The following is a 15,761-nucleotide window of genomic DNA, read 5'->3' as shown; positions in this document are numbered from 1 at the left end:
CCATCATCCAAGAGTTCTTCTAATGAACCTTTTTAGAAACATTGACATTTGGGATTTTTTGGTTTTTAGGTTGGACATGGCACCATTTACTGCGTGTGTGTGTATATATACTGTGTGTGTATATATATATATATATATATATATATATATATATCAGCGTGTAACTGTGTATAAATCCTGCCTAACCCCCGAAGCCGGGCTATGAAACTCATTTCGCGTGGTCATCTGAGCTTGACAGAGCTGTGGCCGCTCCCCATGTTTGTTGTAACTCCCAAACGAGTCATTTGTCATTAGGGCTGCTGCAGTGATTTACTCAGCGCCGCGTACCGCAGGCCGAACATGCTCCCTTTAAGATTAAACGCAGCAACGCAACTGCATAGGCAAGGCGGAGGTCATTTCCAACCCACCTATGGTTCAGTCAGAGTTCCACAACCGTCCCGCTTACGTCGTAGATTATTTGACCCACGCGTCAGCCTTTTGAGTTTCAACGTTCGGTGTCTTAGGAGCTCGGTTAATCACTGAGATTATCATCCTTTCCGTTTGGTGTAAAACTTCCAGCGGTGCACGTGGAGATCCATCCGGCTCCAACAGCCACTCGGCCCTGTTACTATGCAAAGGTTTCGCTTTTTCATCTAGAGCAAAAGTCTTTATAAATCCGGCTTGTCTCTGGATATTCAAATTATTGCAGACAGCGGATTGGTCAGGGGGCGTGTCGCGCACTCCGCAGGGTCTCAGACATAACGAGGGGTTTCCATGAAAGCTGACACTTCAACTCCAGGGTCCTTACATCTCATCTCGTCACGGTGGGCTTCAATGACAAAGCTCTCGTCCCCTCCCCACCCCCCAGATAACTGTTCACATAAACACCCTGTGAATCAATGGCGGTCTATCGCTCCCGAGGACACCTGACAACTCAGCCGCCGGAAAAGGTAAATTGATATTTCCTCCTCTGGTGACAGTTTGAGGACTTCTCGGTCCCTCGCAGTGACACGCACCGGGGGCGGGCGGAGAATCGGAAGGTTAAAGTGACAGTGATGTTGAGCATATTGAGGACAGGAACACCGAGGTCTTTACTGACTCACTTTGTCTCTTTTGCATTTGCTGTCGGTGATTCGTCGTCCTCGTGCAAACGGCCGAGACAGAAAAGACGTCATTCTCTTATCTGCTGTTGTTCCCGTGGTTTAAAATGTGCATTATTTCAAGGCGTTTTTCTGTAAATGCCGAAGGTAAAAACTATCTTCCAAAAGCAAAAAAAGCATCATAATAGCAAAATAGTAATATAGAAGTATATCACATACTGGTCCCTAATAACGAAATGGAACTATACCATTATCAGTTAAGCCTGCAGCCACTTAATCGTCGGTTGTGAAGTAAATGAAAAAAGACCAGGGTCAAATTATTACAGTGTGTTGAAAAATAAAGTAATAACTTCATGCTTGTCATAAGAAAAACCAACAACTATACAAATCATCAATCAATCTCGAGCCTCATTCAGTTCTGTCGCCGAGTTACGGTCGACAAAATTTACTGTTCAATGCAATCTCCGGTTTGGAAGCGGAGCGCCGCCAAGTGAAGCTACATTCATTTGATTTATACCAACGTCGAAGCAAGCATATCTCCCGCTACATTTCAGAACAGCGGCGTGTCCCATGCATCGATCTTGAAGTTTCCCTCCCTTCGTCAGCCGAGGTTGTCTCTGGACACTATGGTTTTGACTGATCAGCTGCGGCGTCAATCCTTTATGTTCTTTTCATGGCCACGTCATGTTGACAAAGACAAAGCAGCATTTCCTTTCGGTGATAATCGGGGGATCTTCGATGGGTGACAAGCTCTAACTACGGTGGGCGTTTCCATCCTTCGGATAAGTCAAGTGCGATTGTTCAGATTCCCTCGACTTCACCATTCACAGTGCAGTTATGATATCGCGCATGTTGCTATACACATTATTATACAGTGTATGACAAAGATGGTTGTGGAAGCTAAAACAAACACAGTCAAGACGGTACAAACTGTTACGGTCAACATGTGGGGAGACGAGGAGTTTTGGCGTGTCACTGAGGGAAGCGCAAAATAATGAGGCAGGACAGACCCTGGATTTCAGAGCGATTCGCTATGAACAACGAAACAAGACGGGGCATTACTTCCCATATTCGAAGACAAAGTGAAATCCAGTGCAGCACGTCGACGATGATTAGTCTGTGCGCACGGACAAACCTACCAGCTCCCACGGATAAAAACCCCAGGCGTGGCATCACAGGTGCAGCACTTCAATATCTATATCCATAAAACTCACTAATGCTCTTTTCTATTGGCGTTTTTTTCTTAACTTTCTAACTGTAACTATGCTGCTGCCACATCTGAGCCAATGGCAGCCTCTAGACAAGATCATAGATTTGCGTCTTTCCTTCGCGGCACATTTCCGTCGCAAGGCCAGGGTCCAATGTGCCACTGAAAACACAGAAACAATATTAGATTAAAGACTGATGTCCCTAGCCAATATGTGAAGTGAGCCCAAGGCTGGGTAGCAAAACAAATGTCTCGTTCTTAGATGTGTCTTTGTTTGTGTACTTTGTTTTAAAGAGCGCTCGTACTCTGCTCTTTCTTCACATAAAGTGCCATTTAGATTCATTTATTCTAGGTCTTTCGTGTGATTGCTGAGTGTCACAGGCATCGGATCCTTTTTTATTGCAGTGATAGGCAACCAAAATGTCTTGATGATCCCCTTCCTCTAATGAAAGGTTGGTTAAGTGCAGACGTAAAGTCTAGACTGAATAATCCCTGCTATTGGTCTTCCTCAAACACACACACACACACACACACAGACACATAGGCAGACTAAATTAGAAAGTGGTGCTGATGGGGAAAAAAAGAACTATTTCTCCATCAGTGGCTCTTAACCAATTCCACCAATCTTCTCTAATCAGGTTTAACTCTGTCCGACCATGAGGGGAATGGGAGACGATGCTGTGCGAGCTGTGATTTCTCAGTCAAAGCACTCACAGTGAGTGCTCCCACTCCCCCTGCTACCTGCCGGGATAATGCACTTCTGTTAGTAACGTGATTAAAGCTCAGGCAGAAGCTTTGAAGCTGCATCCGACTTCACTGTGAGGTTTGGGCGGGGGGGTGGGGGGGGAAGAGATTCCAAACCCACGCCGGCTTTGGACTCGACCTGGGTGTTTTACAAAATGGGTGTTATTGACAACTTCTCACAGCATTGGTTGTAGTTTGAGCTCATCGCTCATAATTGATATTGTACACTCCCTTCACCTCATACATGCTGAAAAATGCACAAACATTTGCACAGATTGAAGATGCAAGCTATGTTGTTGATTTTTAATTGAAAGCCATCATCATATATTAAAAAGTATTCCAAAATTATGGGAAATGTGCTTATTCACTATGTTGTTAAGAATTTAATGAGAAAATAGATACATCTCTGGTGTGTCCATTAAACATGCGAGTGCCAAGAGTATCCTAGAATAAAGGCTGGAAGCATGCACAAACCGTTAGCCTAGCCTGAAAGATTAAAATTCATATTTTTCTTTTGTTCTTCTTTTTATTTGCAGATTAAACAAAAAAGATTTAAAATGTGAATAAACTTCCGTGGCGCTGTTAACATTTTCTTATCCATGGATACATCTTTGGTGATTGTGGCCCTGTTTTGGACCACAGTTGGCATTAGCTGTTTATGCTAAGCCTGGGCCCGTCAAGATTGCAGCCCCTTAATGTGAGCGGACATTGCCTTTATTCATACAGCTTAGGTGCTTTTTCATCTAATATTTAAGTAATATTATCACCTAAGTTTAAAGCTACAGTGTGTAATATTTAGAAGAACTTATTCACAGAAATTTAATATATTGTCCATAACTATGTGTTCTTATATGTATAATCACCTACAACAAAGAATTAATTTGTTTTCGTCAACTTTGAATTACATGAGGTGGACCCGACCCATGTTTGCTACGTCGTGTTGTGTAGAAAACGCCCGTTCACGTTGAATTTTCAGCGCTGCCTGAAAACCGGAGATGGAATTAGCGGTGCGCCACCATAAAGTGTCCCCTGTCGGGTGCTCAGTTGGTTGCCGTTTGCAACTTTACCACCAGATGCGGGCCAGAAAAGTACAAATATTACACAGTGGGGCTTTAACAAAAATGCAAATAAGCCCGTTGCCCCAAATTTAAATGGAAGCTTTTAAAAGATAATTTAAACATGTTCAGCACATTTTAGATTTTTTTTTGTGATTGTTTCACTGAATTTGCTCATTAATTGTGAAAACTTGCCTTGAAGCACTGTGGCCAATGCGGCATCTGCCCGGTGCCAGCTGAGGGAGGCAGGTGGCTCAGAAGGCCCGGTGGCGGTGAACACCGTGTTCGTTGCGTCATCTCCACGTTGATGCGTCGCTTTTCACAGGACGCAGCCACCGTCTGCCGGGAGGAACAGTCAGGGCACTGCGGATGCTCTCACATTTCCCCTAACAGACAGGAGTTCCTCACGCACGCACACACACACACACACACACACACACACACAGGCCCAGGCCCAGATTTCCCTCTGCTTCCGCGGCTGCTGCTCCAATTACCCGTGCTAAGTTGAACAAATCCACCAGGCAGAAGTAAGTGAAGGAATGAAAGCGGCTCATTTGCACATCGCAGGTCCATTTCAACAACACAGCGGATACGTACATGAATGATGAATGAAGGAGGGAAGGTGTTTTACAGCTGCATTCTCAAATGATAACGTTTTTATAAAATACCTTGACAGCGCACGCGGGGGAAAGAAAAAGCAAGTTGCTCATTATCTATGGAGATTGCGACAAGGCTTGACGCTTCGCGACCATATTACTGCGGTTTCCCAATGACTGAGCGCTTGTCACACCGCTGACAGCGGACAAGGATGATCAACTCCTGTCTTGCGAGGGGAGTGCTTTTTAATCAGAGGCGGAGGGGAGGAGGAAGGAATCTAATTTCCCTCCTCTGCGTAAAGCTATTTCCAGGACTTCTCAATCCTTCACTCTTGTAATCCATCTGAATTTATTGCAGCGTAGAAATGGAAGGTCGCCACGTGTGCGTGATCCGTTTTGAACGTATCTCATCGCCATTGGGCGGCCACATGCTCTCACTGTTAAATATTGGATTTCCTTGTTTGTGTTCCTGCTGTCGTGTTCACTGTGGTCGCAGCTATGCAATGAAACAAAAAACTCCTCCGACGAGCCAAGACAGAACTTGTTGTGTGCGCGCGTGTATTGAATCATGACACCGTGTAGAGACGCGAGGGGTGAAAGGTACTCGCAGCATCAGTAGAGACACTCGGACAAGGGCAAGAACATACAGTCCAAACAACACTTTTAGCTTTTTAAGTGGAGATAAAACTAAAATGTCAATAATAATAATAATAATAATAATAATAATAATAATAATATCTCAGAGTCAGGACACAGCACTTTGAGAAACGACAGCAAGCTTTGCGGGTCAAAATGAAACATGTAATTTGTGGTGTAAACTGTGAGGGATCATGTTTTGTGCGCACACTGCAAATGTACCTAACATGTCATTTTGTGATCTGACCGTTTGTGTTTCTCACCAGATCTCAACAGCTGCTCTCGTCCCTCCAGTGTTATCATTAACAACACCCGCAAAACGATGGCCAAAGCTATTCAAAATGGGAATTAGGTTGTGACAAAACAGAATTGTTATCCCGCCTATTCTACTTTCAGGATTTGAAAGAAATGTCCCCGCAGAATGTCGGATGTTATCTTTCCTTACTCGGGCGTCCGCCTCAGGCTCCTTCTCCTCCGGTGCGTCTCATCCGCTCTGACCCCCATGCTATTTTTGTCTTAGCACATCGTCCACCGCCAGTTTCGCGGGCAGATTTAAACACTGACCACTCATTCGTTTTCGCCCCGTCACCCGGGCTCCACGGCCGTATGGCACGAACCTTGACTGACAGACGGCCAGGGGTCCCCGGCCCCTCGGCCCCTCGGCCCCTCGGCCCCTCGGCCCCTCGGCCCTGATAGCGCAGAGAGCTGCACACGGCGCTGCCAGCTGATAAATGAGCTGACAAGCCGTCGCCCCCCCCCCGAGGGAGATACGGAAAAAAGACAGGAAAGAAGCGTCGGATAAGACAGAGAAAGGGAGAAAGACGGAATGAAAAAAAAAATGAAATGACTCGGCGGCGGGGCTATTTTTAGTGAATTTAAATGTGCTCCATTAGTTTAAGAGGGAACAAGAGGAGAGAAGAGGGCTGATGGGGAGTTAAGGAGGGGAAAGTCGAAGACAAAGGGATAGAGAGAGGGGGAAGCAGGAAAGAAAAGAACGAGATGGATGCAGGAAGGCGAAAGGAAATGGAGAGAAGAATTATTAGGAAAGGGGAGATAGCAAGAGGCGCACAGATAACCATGTTCACGACGAGAGAGAGTGTGTTGCGTTCGCTCACAATCATCTCTTGAATCACCTCGACTCCATCTGTTCATCCTGTTATTTTTTTTTCCCCTCATCGTTCTGAAACTGAATTCTAACTTTGTTAAGCATTGTGCTGATGTTTGTCTGCAGTGTGATAAATAGCACTGGACGGAAAGAGTTCGTTATCCCCCACATGGAGGCCAGGTCATTACAAAGGAAGCCTGTACAATGTCTTGTACAGTGTCTTTTACACATCTCTGCCAGGTTCCATTCCTGTGTCAAGTGTGATTTGGCTACAAAATGATATTTTGTTTGGGAAATGTATCTGATTTTCACCGGCAGGAAGTACAGGAAGGAGCAAAATCGTTGTGAGGTGACTGAAAATAAATGATATATTCAGTGAAACATAGAAGAATGTCAGATGATCTGAGACGTATGTCGCTCGAACTCGGACGGCGCAGGTTATTTTCTCCCTTTTTGGCTTATTGTTCTGCCCAATGAGGCCCCCGTCAGCCATTCGGGCTCTGTGTGTGCGGCAGTAAATAACATGACATCTCTCTTCATCCCCGGTCTCCACTGGGTCTTGAGACGGGAGTCCTCGTTGTCTGGGACTCGGTGACGTGGACGAGACAATCCATTTTACTGGGTTCCTCGTTGAAACGGGGAGAGGTCGGGGGAGAATTTCACGCCGGTATCGAGTGAACCTTAATGCTTCCTCAACATCCATCATACGGGCTTTTACAATACGGCCTAGTTACCTATTCGTGGCGAGAGGAGACGGGTTCAATCTGTTGAGAGGAGGCCTTGCTTTCCCCGACTGTCGTCCTCAGCCGCGCTCCATCAGCGCCATGAATCTCTCGGCTATTTGATTCGGTCGAGCGGCGGCGGGAGGTGGGACCAGCGTAACCTGCGCCGGCTTGGCCTTTCCAAGGCCACGAAGGTTCCGGCTTTACCTTGATCACGCGTGTTTCGAATTGTCCGCGTGGGCGTTGAGCTGTTTGTGGGAAAGGCAGCGGGTTTGGGAGGGCGGGAGAGAGAGAAACATTCTAAGGTTCGCAGCAATACAAAGACGCCGCCGGCTGCCGCCGGCGAACACGGTGCGGCGACCTGTCAACACGGCGGCGACCTGTCAAAGTGTCAAAAGCCGGATGAACACAAGCAACAAGCGGCCTCGCGCTCCGATGGACCTGCATGAAACACAAACACCTGTCTCTAAGTGTCTCTGCGGTCTCTACGGGACGCCAAGGGGTTCATTTACCAGCACGAGGAAAATTCATTTGTATGTATGTATATGTGACTATGAAGCAAGGAATCTGTGTCCGTCAGCGGCTCGCACGCGGTGAGAAACGGACGGTTTACGGACTACAACCAAACGCTTTTTATTTGTATGTATATATCAAGACATACACCAGGTCATGCAAATTAATATTGGATTTGCAACATGGCTGCAATAATCACATTTATTTTATCAAAGGCCACGAGAGAAATTACCAATTTCAAACTATGTTCGATTAGTTCTTAAAGAATAAAACTTTTTGATAAAGTTAGAATAGTTTGGATCATTTCATATTTGTGTTTCAGTATTTGTGTTTTTTTTTTTATCCCTTGCCTTTACAGCTGATGTGGGCACGATGAAAGTTGCCTTGTGGTTTTTACTTATGTTGCTAGGGCGGGTTTGAGTGTTAAATTCTTACAGTTGTAACTGATAACTGAGGATGTTTTTGTTTTTTACAAACTTTGACTTTGACTCTTTCTTATTCAGTCATGAATATTTCATGTTCAGCAGGAATACTGAAGATTGATAACCAGCTTCTCGCAGCTTGGAACGACAAACCTATTCAGAATTATGGTCAGGTCAGAATTCATAGATCCCCTTGGCTGTACAGAGCATTTTAACTTCTTTCAGCTCTGTGTTTTGATTTTGCAGACTTTGTTTAAATGAGTTTGAAGCTGTTTATCTAATAGTATTTTGTGTATTCTGGTCATTTGACAGCATTCATTTTTTCGTGAAAGGAATGTGCCTCATTGTTAATGAGGCACAGATGTATATTGGATGCTGCTTTAAGGTTTTCGGTACAACATTAGAACTTGGACAACTAGAGATATTCCATGTTGTATGAAACAAATGAAGAAAAAGAACCATTTTTTAAACGTACATTGACATACAGTACTGGAATAAAATCATTAGTGAAGTGTTTCCAAGTCAATATTTTAAAATGTCAGCTCATGTGGCTCTTTTGCCAGTATTAGACTCTCAACTTCTCATCTATTATTCCAAACGTTTCTGGTTTCTGTGAGTGTTTGACAGATGGAATGCTAACACCTTGATTCTCCTTCAGCCAAACAATGACTTGTTGACAACTTGCTTCTCCTCCTTTTCCGTAGCCATGAAGATTGCCTTTCGTTTCGCCCACGCTCGGCCCACAGCTTGGCGCACAATGAAGGGGATTTTAAAAAGAGTCGCTTAATTGTCTATGCGGAAGATGGAAAAATTCCTGTCTGTGACTGGTTGGAACTTTTGACGCTGTGTTGGAAAATGAAAGGATAAGAGCAAAATCCATATATGTCAAATAATGAAGCGCCCCTGCGGCGCGTTTGTAGGTGAAAGCTGTTGGTGCATCTTATCAGATTGTTCTGCTGCACGGCTTAGAAGCTTCTCTCCTTTGTGTTCCTTTTAGATCTATCCTTTATTTTATTTCATTTATATTTTTCCCCCCGCATTATTTATACCCAGCCGTCGGCCGCAGATGAAGTGTTTTCTGTACCGCGAAAACAACACATCGGCGGAGATGTGAGGCGCGTTATCGCCCGACTGGCATCTGTGCCGCCATAACGTCTCATGTCTATAAACATGGCAGTCTGCGCGTGGAATTGATTTTTAATTTGAAATCGACAGTGTTTACACAACAAGTAAAAAAAAAGTTGAGTGGACTTGATGGACAGGAGGAGGCTGGCGGTTTCGCTGAACTTGCTAGAGTGCGAGCATATGGCTATTTCCTGGAAGCGGCGTGTACCCGTGCCAGGCCCTGTGCAAATAAAACTTAAAATAAATCCGAAAGCACATGCTTTAATGGGGGTTTTTTTCTCCACATGACTGCAATGAGGAGAAGTCGACCACAGAGCCTCTCTTCTCCCCGAAGAAGCAATCTACAAACATTTTACAGCCCTCTTTCAAGTTGTGGGAACGAGTTTTTTTCCCCCCCGCGCTGAAAACGTTGATGCTCGGGGAATCGCTTCGAAACTCGGTGAATTCTAAGGCGTAGAAATTGAGGGAGACACCTTGCTCTCTGGAGGGCTGGCCAGCTGAGAATCCAGAGCCGTCTGAAGCTCGTGCTTCTAGTTTGTCAAGCTGTTGGCGTTGCCTCCGTCCTCGACCTGGTTTTCCGTGCACTCCAACATCATACAGCTGCTTGATAAATATAGCGCAGGGCAGGCGAGCGGCCGCAATGCCGAGCGTCGCTCAGCAGCCTCTCCCGTGCCGCTCCCCGTCTCCCACCGCCTCTGTCTGCTTCTTCTAATCCATTACTGTCTCCGACTGCCTCCTCCCATGCCTCTGTTTCCCCCCGGGGCCCCTGCCTCTCCCTGTTTCCATTCCTTCCCTCACATCACCTCTGGCACTTTTTGGGCACCAAGCGGCTGATGCCGGTTCTTGTTCCAGCAATTCTGCGGCGCCTGAAATGTCCAAATTAGTGGGATCTTCGACTGACTTTCCAAATGGATCACGATTATTATTTCTTATCCTCAATAAAGCGTATTCAGGCAATAAACGTCCAACTCAAGGTTTAAAAGATAGTTCCTGTTTCTGGGCTCATTAAAAAAGTGCACTAACACAAAGTCGTACCCTAAAACCAGAACGCAACTGAGCCAATCTTCATATTGTGTACATCTGCACATGGGAAAGTCTGTGTTGTGTTTTAATACCACATCTGTTAGACAGATAGGAAGGAAACTTGTTAAACATGGAATAGACTGTATGATGAAACTCAAAAGCCGAAATTCAATTAATGAGTCGAATCATGTGCTGTCGACATCTCTGTCCGTAGCTCAAACATGTCTTTATCTAAAGCACAATGATCCCTAATACATTTCACATGCAGTCTGCCGGGAGAGAGCGAGTCTTTTAAAAAAGGAGTCAAGCGTCTTTATTGTGGAGCCGGAGGGAAAACCCAAAGAGCACCGACCGTGAAGAAACCTGTCTCCACATTTTTTTTCCGAAAGTATCTCTGAGTTTAACTCGCACTTCTAATTTAATGAGCTCCAGAATTAGTGCTTCAACTTTGTTCCCTTAAAGTAACTTTGTAGTCTGTCTCAGACTGTGTTGCATGTGAAAACCATTGTACTTATGAGTCAACAGGAAAAAATGAAATATGGAAATATATATATATATTCATATATAATGTCCCAGCTGCAGTCCACAGCAGCAACTTTGTGTTTTGTAGATCAGATGATGTTAATGAAGTTAATGTTTTTTTTAATTTATTAATTAATAATTACTTATACATACAGCAACTCCATGGGCGAATATAATAATTGCATGTTTAATAATCGACTGTTTCAAGCGAGCGAGATAGCAGCAGCTGGCGAGGATTAGACGGAAAACAGAGAAAGCAGTCCTTTCTCCAGTCCATATTCAAGACACGAAAGGGGGACATCAGATCACAATCAGATTTCACTGTGGATACTGGTAACGTTGAATAACATCAGGTTAGAATTATATCTAGAAGCAATCTGGATACATTTTAATGCCGGGTGTCGAAAGTGTCAAAACATTTTGTGCTTTGAGTTTATACGTGAGAGAGAGAGCAAAACAAACGCTTCAAGGACTGCACACAAAAGGCTCATTGAACTGTACAGTACGTAATGTGCATAACAGTGTTATGGTCCCTAATGCCGATAATACAAACAATACCGCAGGCTGGTCCCATTAGATTCGACCGGTGACAGATGGAATTGCACTCTAATGGAATACCTATAGTTTATCCTTGAAAGTGTATTTTTGGGTTTCAAAGGGATTTTTTCAAATAACACAACTGTGCCAAATGTTCTTGGCCCATATTTATATAGCTTTACACTTGGTGTGGCAACAAAGCAGAAAAATACATTGTGGAGTTCTGACTGGTTCATTTATGGTTGCACATAGAGACACATTCTGTATAATCATACCTACACAAACCTGCAGCAGCTGTGGCTAACTGCTCCACAAGCTTAAAGGGATAGTTCAGGGATTTTGAAGTAGGGTTGTTTGAGTTACTTATGCATAGTTAATATGTTACCTTATGAAGCACGTGGCCTCTCACATCAGACTCAGGAGGTGCCCGACTGGATCGCTTTAATCCTCGGCCTTTTCTTTTTTCTTTTGGAATAAAGGATGTGCTCGAGAGGTTATAACACTCTCCTCTCTAACAGACCTGAACTTCTGTTCAGTTTTCTATTAGGCACTTTCGGACCCCTACCTTTCAACGTTGCCCTCGTGATATGTCACCCAAACTACTTATGACAACTTTTGCATTTCAAGTGCTCTATTTTTGCAATTCCTCTACCTTGATCTCATTGTGGCCTGCGCGCTTTCATTAAACTGATGTGAAGCAGTAGCCTGCGGTTAAATAGCAATGAAAAACAAGGCAGATGTTTTAGTACGACTTTGGTAGTACGGCTTCATTCTTTCTTTAGTGGTTTGCTTTTACGCCTCTGCATCAGCAACGCTCGTGGCCAGAAGCATAATGTCTTGTGCCCATCCGTCCATCTGTCTCAACGTCTGTCCCAATCTTGTCAACGCAACTTTTCAGGAACGCCTGCAGAGAATATCTTTACATCGGACACAAACGTCCAGTTGGAGCTGATCGGAATTGAGTGGTCAAAGTTCAAGTTTAGTGTGACCTCACAAAACACATAACTCAAGTATTCATAGGCTAATTATGAATATTGTATGAGTTTGGACAAGCGTAGATGTGGACTTGACTGGTTGGCCAAAAGGCCGTTTCTGAATTGATTAATTGAATGATGAATCACTTCTGAGTCCATTATATTTTAGGCTATATATTTTATCTTAGATCAGATAGAGATGTTAAAAATGCATGCCTGGATTATTTATTTCAGGAATATATTACAGTTTGAATTTACAACCCCCTGTCTGATGTAAGGAGACATCACGATTCAGAAAGAAAATGTAGCGATTTTTGCAGAAGCGGCATCTGCAACGGGGCAAAAGGCCTCCGCTTGAGGTTTTTTAAGAAACACTTGCATCTCTAAGCAGCCATGTTGGCTCATGTGACCTGTGTTATTAGCCCGGTGATACGAGACCACCTAAAACTGAGAAAAAGCTTAACCTCAACATCTCTGTCTGGCAAAGTCCCAAGATCGTGTTTTTCATTTCCGATTCATACGACAACAGGAGGTGATGCGAAGTCTGCGCGGTCGCCGCTCCAAGGTCGTTTTCCCTGCAGCCTGGAGAGAAGCCGCGCAGCGCAGTCATCAGCATTCACCTCAGGGAATCAGAACGCCGGGACCGTCGCGCGGCGTTAAGGCTGAGAGGGAGCAGATTCCTCTGTCTGCTCAATACTGTGCAAGGGAGCCGTAAGCGTTGCCAGACGGAGAGAAAGGAGCTAATGACTTCATGCACTGGAGGAAAAAGCGAGAGAGCGAGAGAGTCGGCCGATTACCAGCACAGAGATGGAAGGACTGGACGGTGTTGAGAAGATAACAGAGCGAGTAAAAGGGAGTTAAGCAAACAAAGAGAGAGAGCTGAGAAAACCGCTTTGGGTCCGGGGGGCCCTTGTTACGAGACCCACGGAGCTGTAGTTCTGTCGGCACACGCTGTCGGACCCACCGGCAGCTGCAGCCCACACAGTGGAGGGAGTCTCCTCCCACTGCGGATGGGCTTAACTGCCACTCACAACTCTTTATGTGCCACATGTTAAATATTTAAAGGCAAGTGCCCATTTCTTTGATGGTTGGTGAGGTAACGCTGAGTTTACCGACCTTGTTTACCCCCCGTTCTTGCTCAGGACTGCGCGGTGACAGATGGGAACAAAGTGAGGAGTCTAAAGGCCTGATCGTGTAATATTTCTCAACATGTCATTGTGAGGCAGAGTATATCGACATAAATGAGCAGAGATTGACAGAGGGAAAGGTGGTAAGATCTGTGCGCTCAGCTGATCACACTTTAAAACAAATCAGTTTTCAGAAACTGCCTACCAGCATGTATCCAATTCGAAAATAATTATATAACAAATTCATCCATTATCTTTTATCGCTTTATCCTTTTAAGGGTTGTGGGGTGGAGCCAATCCCTGCTGACATTGGGCGAGGGGCGGGGTTTGCCCTGGTCAGATCTCCAACGTGCGGTATTCATATCATAATGGATGGACATGTTGTGTTTGGATGTTAGTGCACCGTGGACACAGTATACAGGAAGTTTTACAACGTAGTCCAATCCGATACAAAACAATGTCCTTTACAGTGTCTCATCTTGTTGCATCTACAACATGTGTAATTATATTCATTCCTTTTTGTAAAAAAAACCAATAATGTACGACTCACTGTTTTTTTTTGTCAAGGACATTCCAGGAAAACCTTCAGCCATCTGGTCCTCGGCTCCATTTTTCTAAAAGGCTTCTTGCATGTAAACACAATAATTTTCATCACTCTGTGCCTAAAGTGCTTATAAGGAGGGATGTGACAGCCTGCGATGTAGACGGGACGAACCCGTCTCATTCAAGCAGATAAAAGGATTATTCACCGCTCAGTCCGATCGTGCAGACGCTCGACACACCAAGTTCCTGTCTCCACTTCTGTACTTAAATGATTAAATGTTTTATCAATAATAATAACAATGACAATATAACAATAATAGCAAATTGATTATTCAGCAGACAGAAACTGAAGTTATACTTTAACATAAATTGCATTTGTTGAGGAAAATTTGCATCAATCCATCAAAATCAGTTTCTTTCTTTTTTCTAATTATCGAGACGACACCATTTACTGATTCATAAATGCATAATTCATTTTTCTTTTTTAATAAGACGCTGAACGATGCACCATTGATCATTTCATAATACAAAGGTCATATTAAAACTTTTATCTCTGACGTGAAACCTAAACTAAAAATGTGTTTAGATTTATTGGATTAAAAAACTTTGTATTTCCTAATACTACTATGGTGGTCTATTATGGTGGTCTATTCCATTTTTGCATCGGGGCAGAGCCTTTGGCCAAATAGCCAAGCAAACCAATTCAAAAGGGAAAAAAGGGCTGAGTCGTCTCTTTTGATTGGTTTGGCCCGTTGACCCCATTCAAGCCCATTGGGGGTTTCACAAGGCCAGGTCAAAGCACCCCTGCGATTCCCTTCACCGGATGGACCCACGAGCTCTGCACAATTAAATCTATCAAATTACACCACACAGGTTTGAATTAAATAAAAAAAATAAAAAACAGTTCTTTTCTACGCCAGTACGTTGACTTGTTGCCCCCTGAAATAGACGAATCCTTCTGAAGATGGATTGAGTGTGTGAGGCCACATCATCAATCAGATTAGCTCAAACGTCACAGAAACTGCTAATAAAGTTGAGAAAAGTGGACACCGGTCACATTTGTTGCCCCGGCGCAGAAGCTGGCTGCCTTATTCGTTTGGTGTCACTGTAAGCAAACGAGACACATTGTATGCCACCCACACGAAGGAGAAGTGAGTCACTGACAGAGAGTAGAAATCACGATTCAGAAAGGAAAAAAAATAATCCCCCATCATTGGTTAGTTCACTTTGAAACTCTGTCTCTGCATGTGCTCCTTAATGTGCTCACTTAGGTCAGATGGAGTCGGCCTCTGTGCCTATGAAGTAATCAAGTTACGAGAAGTGGATTTGCTTCAAACGGCCCTTGATGAGTTCGTCCTTAGTTGTTCAATTGTCCAGGGTTAAACTTTGTAGACGAGTCTGGTTCAAGTAATCTGAATTCCGCATCATCAGTTTGAAGGAATAGTTTGATTTCGTGGAAAACGCTATGTAGAGCACCTAGTTAGCTTAGCTTAGCATAAAGACCTAAAGTCGGTTACATTCTCTCCAGCTAAAGTTGAACAAAAAAAAAAAAAAAATCAGCCCACCAGCTCCTCTAAAGATTAATAATTCATATCTTGTGTGACTCTGGGAAGTTTTCTGGCTCAGCCCAGCAATGATTCCATTTGGAAACATCAACTTTCACATCTCAGATTGTGAGGGGATAAAATATGTCATATTTACAAGGACAGCTAGTTTTAACCCACTTGCATAAGTTCCCTGTTTCCATTGTGTATGCTAAGCTACGCTAACCAGCCGCTGAATATATTCCCCTCATATTTACCCTGGAGACATGAGTGACTTCAATCTTTTC

This window comes from Scophthalmus maximus, chromosome 7, assembly GCF_022379125.1.
Source record: "Scophthalmus maximus strain ysfricsl-2021 chromosome 7, ASM2237912v1, whole genome shotgun sequence".
NCBI classification, from domain to species: Eukaryota; Metazoa; Chordata; class Actinopteri; order Pleuronectiformes; family Scophthalmidae; genus Scophthalmus; species Scophthalmus maximus.
The sequence above is the reverse complement of the archived record's forward strand: the minus strand, read 5'-3'. Positions refer to the sequence as shown.